The sequence below is a fragment of the Protobothrops mucrosquamatus genome, unplaced genomic scaffold (genome assembly GCF_001527695.2).
Source record: "Protobothrops mucrosquamatus isolate PMUCROS unplaced genomic scaffold, P.Mucros_1.0 scaffold81, whole genome shotgun sequence".
In the NCBI taxonomy this organism is placed as follows: Eukaryota; Metazoa; Chordata; class Lepidosauria; order Squamata; family Viperidae; genus Protobothrops; species Protobothrops mucrosquamatus.
Genome location: NW_015386458.1, coordinates 847,668 through 853,298, shown reverse-complemented (window position 1 = coordinate 853,298; position 5,631 = coordinate 847,668).

Here is a 5,631-nt window from a genome sequence, read left to right as displayed (position 1 = left end):
GTTCTAGTCCCGCCTTAGGTATGAAAGCCGGCTGGGTGATCTTGGACCAATCACCGGCAGACAGTGAGTTCTAGTCCCGCCTTAGGTATGAAAGTCAGCTGGGTGATCTTGGACCAATCACCGGCAGACAGTGAGTTCTAGTCCCGCCTTAGGTATGAAAGCCGGCTGGGTGATCTTGGACCAATCACCGACACACAGTGAGTTCTAGTCCCGCCTTAGGTATGAAAGCCAGCTGGGTGATCTTGGACCAATCACCGGCAGACAGTGAGTTCTAGTCCTGCCTTAGGTATGAAAGCTGGCTGGGTGATCTTGGACCAATCACCAGCAGACAGTGAGTTCTAGTCCCGCCTTAGGCATGAAAGCTGGCTGGGTGATCACTCCCAATCTCATAGGCCAGCCCAACCTCACAGGGCTGTTGTTTGTGGGGAAAACAGGATGTATTGGAAAGGTTCAACACCTTGAATTACTTGTTAAAATAATAAAGTCAGGATACAGATAAAAGAATAAAAGAATAACAGAATAACAGAGTTGGGAAGGGACCCTGGAGGTCTTCTATTCCAACCCTCTGCTCAGGCAGGAAGCCCTATACCATTTCTGACAAATGGTTATCCAATCCCCTCTTAAAAACCTCCAGTGTTGGAGCACTCACAACTAATAATTCTTTCCTCAATCACAAATCCACGGGCCACTTAGGGACGTCAAGAGGTCATCAGCCAATAAAAGAGTTGTTATATATATATATATATATATATATATATATATATATATATATATATATATATATATATATGTGTGTGTGTGTGTGTGTGTGTGTGTGTTTCAAAATTTGAAATGCTAACAAAGAATTAAGGGAGTACTGAGATAGCTATTTCTAACCTTGTTTGGTTTTCATCAGTCAGACATACCCTTCCGAGATTCAAACCTGGGCTGTCTGCATAGAGGACTAATGCTTCTGCTTAACATGCAGACAGCCCAGGTTCGAATCTGGGCTGTCTGCATGTTAGGCAGATGTATTAACCTCTAGGCCACAGGCTCTTTCTCACTTTCTCCCATATTTGGGCCAAGACAAGTACTGGTTAAAACCTACCAAATTATTTAAAGAAATCTACAAAAATTGAAAACCTAGCTTTCGTTGGCAAACTGCCAACTTCCTCAGGGCTGTAGTTCATACATGGCGGGAGAAGTTCCTTTATAGCTGGCCATTACTCTGCATCCGGCACCAAGCCCTAGTCATCGGGCGTGGCCGATCAACGAGAGTTTTGCTTTCCTTGCCATTGGTGGTTAAGCTCCTGCTACTACTCTCGGTCTCGGAGTCAGTCCTCCTCTCATGGACACACTCCTCCTCTCATGGACACACTCCTCCGCCGGAGATGCTTTTCCCCGAAGAAGTGATCCTGCGATTACTTCCGAATTGGAGAGCAGTGGAGGGTATGGCTGGCTTATGGGGTGGAAACACCCTTTACCCCAGGATGCAAAAGTAGGGGGAGGGGGGTACCGCTGCTCGTTTTGCACTCCAGGAAGGCCCATGGAGTCATAGACACCTGCGCCAGTCTCCACGGGGTGCGCGTCGTGCTTACGAGCAGGGCGTCCACCCCTCTCCACTATATATTCAAAATTTGTATATATATATATATATATATAAGGTCAACAGCCAAGAGAAGTTGTATATTATATATATATATAAAAACATTATATATATATATATATATAAACATGCCACTTCCTTTATTGAAGTACGCTTGGCAAACGGCTTATGAGCAGAGCGTTTTTCATTTTCTCCGCTTGTTCCTAAGAGCTCGACACATCATAAACACTTCATCTTTCTTAAGTGCTGAGATGAAAAGTCTGTGTGACTATGAAGGGGAAAATGAGATGGTCTGGCACGGCAGCTTGTAGCAAAATTGCCTCTTCGTCCAGCATCTTCTTCTCATCTGCTGTTCGTTGACCTTCACCCATTTGTCAGTAAAATATTGTGCCTTCTCATTCAAACTCTTGTGTGCTTTCTGCAAATTTATTACCTTGGATGGTTGTGAGATGGGGGGAGCGGCTGAGAAAGACCAAATCACCCTAGAAAATCAAGATGACGTAAGTCCTCAACTTACAACAGTTCATTTACTGACCGTTCAAAGATACAATGACACTGAAAAAGGCAGCTTATGACTGTTTTTCACACTTACGATAAGCTCGATTCTATTCTTCTCCTTGGCTGTTGCTTTACATGTACTCCTCGACTTACAACGGTTCATTTAGTGACTGTTCAAAGTTACGACGACACTGAAAAAGTCAAATTATGACCGTTTTTCACGCTTATGACCATGGCAGCATCCTCATGGTCACATCATCAAAATTCAGACACTTAGAAACTGACTCATACTTATGACGGTTGCAGCGTCCTGGGGTCACATGATCCCTTTTTGCAACCTTCTGACAAGCAAAGTCAATGGGGATTCACTTAACAGAACAGCTGCAATGATTCAAAGAACAACGGTGTCCAGAAATGCCGTAAAATGGGGCAAAATTCATTTAGCAACTGTCTCACTTAGCAACAAAAATTTGGGGGTAAATTGTGGTCATAAGTTGGGGAGAGAGTTCTTCCCCCATCATCAGGGTGCAAAACCCCTTGGTCCCATGTTTGTGTTGGGACGTGTTGCAGGATAGACTGATGAAAGCCAATCTTGCTTTTTGTTACAGACAAAAAAAACAGACCAGCCAGCCTTGGTAACTTGTTTTCATCTGATACAAATAATCCTCACCTTACGACGGTTTTTTTAGCGAACGTTTGAAGTTACAACAGGTTCAGGTCTGGGGGGAAAAATGACTTAGGACCGGTTTTCAAACTTATGACTATCACAGCAGCATCGCAGCAAATAAGACCAGGTCTCCAAAAGACACTTATACTAAGGCTTATATTCAGAGAAATACGGTACATATTAGGGCTTATATTCAGAGAAATACGGTACTAAATGTGTCCATCTGGATGAAGATCTTAACTGGGGTTTATTTTGGGGGTGGGGCTTATATTACGAGCGTCCTGAAAAATCACGCCAGGGCTTATTTTCCAGTTGGGGCTTATATTCAGGGAAATACGGTAGTCACGTGAACAAAATTCGAGCATTTGGCAAGTATGAGGGTCACATCCCAGGTCATGTGATTCCCATTTGTAAGCTTCCCAGCGAGTTTCCGACATACAAAATCAATGGGATTCACTTAACAACCGTATGACTCATTTAACAACTACGGCGATTTACTGAACAACTGTGGCAAAAAGGTCCTAAAAGGGGGCAAAACTCACTTAACTGCCTTGCTTAGCAGTGGAAATTTTAAGCTCGCTTCTGGTTGTTAAGTCAAGGACTATCTATAATCTTATTTATTACCGTTATATCTCATCTCTTCCTCATTGTCGTCCTTTTAAATTACTGAAATTTGGGGGGGGGGACAACTTTGGGGAGAAAAGCTGTTTATTTCTTAGGATTTATAAACCCTTTGAATCTCTTTTAACAAAGCGTGTAGAGGTAGTCCCTGACTTAAAACCATTCGTTTAGTGAACAAAGGTATAACGTTACTGAAAAAGGGTTATTAATAATAATATTAATAATAAAGTTGGAAGGGACCTTGGAGGTCATCTAGTCCAACCCCCTGCTCAGGCAGGAAACCCTATACCATTTTGAACAAATGGCTGTCCAGTCTCTTCTTAAAAACTTCCAGTGTTGGAGCATTCACCGCTTCTGGAGGCAGGTTGTTCCACTGGTTAATTGTTCTCACTGTCAGGAAGTTTCTCCTTAGTTTTAGGTTGCTTCTCTCCTTGGTTAGTTTCCACCTGTTGCTTCTTGTCCTGCCTGCAGGCGCTTTGGAGAATAGCTTGACTCCCTCTTCTTTGGGGCAGCCCCTGAGATATTGGAACGCTGCTATCATGCCCCCCCTGGTCCTTCTCTTCATTAGACTAGTCCAGGGGTAGGCCACCTTGGCTCTTTTATGACTCGTAGACTTCAACTCCCAGAATTCCTGAGCCAGTCATGCTGAGGGGAAAGGGAGAGTTTCCAAGCTGAGCCATGCCGGCTCAGGAATTCTGGGAGTTGAAGTCCACCAGTCATAAAAGAGCCAAGGTTGCCTACCCCTGTACTAGACATACCCAATTCCAGCAACCGTTCCTTATCAGATTCAAATCTTTGAATCTCTTTTTAAAAATATGTACTTGCTTTTAAAGTTCATGGATGGTTCTGGGAATCCAGTAAAGATTAAAAAAAAATCTGGTTAATTTAACGATAACAATTGCAAAAATATCCGACATTTTCACAGGGCCTGTTACTAACCATTGGGGGGGACCAAGAATGTGTCTGCTCACCGTGGATATGTATTAGGAATGACATTGATACTCTGTTCTTAGATTCATAAGGGATTTGTTGACCTGTGGTCGTTTTAAAACAGAGCACGCATATTTAATTCACAAGCCTTTAGAGGGAAATCAGAAGCAATCAAAAGGTTGTATGGACACAAGAGACTTCTTAGGTCTCAGCTAACAAGACAACTTTAACAAGTATATTAGCGGGTAGAGATTTTCAAGTAATGTTCAAAGATCAAGGGATTCTCAAGGAACCATTGCTTCTTCAGCCCCACCAGCAATCATGAAGATATGCATGCACACAGCCTGGAAAAGATCTGTATGGGATCACGTAATATGGAAGTCTACCATGTCTAATTGTTGCCCTGCATCTGAGTGTATGTTCTAGACAGGGGTAGGCAACCTTGGCTCTTTTATGACTCATGGACTTCAACTCCCAGAATTCCTGAGCCAGCATGGCTCAACTTGGAAACCTCTCCCTTTCCCCTCAGCATGGCTGGCTCAGGAATTCTGGGAGTTGAAGTCCATGAGTCATAAAAGAGCCAAGGTGGCCTACCCCTGTTTTAGGACATATCCCAACTCTCTCTGGAGTTGTGTTTCTCAACCATGGCCACTTAAAGATGTGTGGACTTCAACTCCCAGAATTCTTCAGCCAGCATGCTTGGACTTCAACTCCCAGAATTCTCCAGACAGCATGTTGGCTGAGGAATTCTTGGAATTGAAGTCTATACCTCTTAAGATCTCAAGAACGTGAGTTCTAGTCTAGCCTTAGGCGTGAAAGTCAGTTGGGTGACTTTCAGCTGTGTGGCTGAGCTAGTCCCTCACTCTCAGCCCACCCTACCTTACAGGGTTGTTGTCATCAGGATAATAGGAGGAGGAAAAATTATTATGCCTGTTCACTGCCTTGAGTTACTTGTAAAGTAATAAGGATGGGATAAAACGAGAATCTAATAACAATAATATGTGGGATGCATATAAAAACAGGAGGAGGGTAATTTTATCAACAAGATGGCTGCCGCCATCTTGAATTTTTTACTTTCCCCTTGCAGATACCTCGATAAAAGCTTTCCTTAATCTTGTGTTCCTAGTCCATCTGTGAGAAAGGAAGAAGTTTAAAAATAAAACGGTCACCATTGATTAACAATAGAAGGATTAGCCAAGCCCTGCAGGTAGGCACTAGATTCCAGGAGGCTTGGCTAGAAGACACACTTAACAAGACAAAAGGATGGCAGAGAGAAGTTCTGAACAATGTAACTGAGGGGGAGGGATGATGTATTCTGGCTAGGCGGATC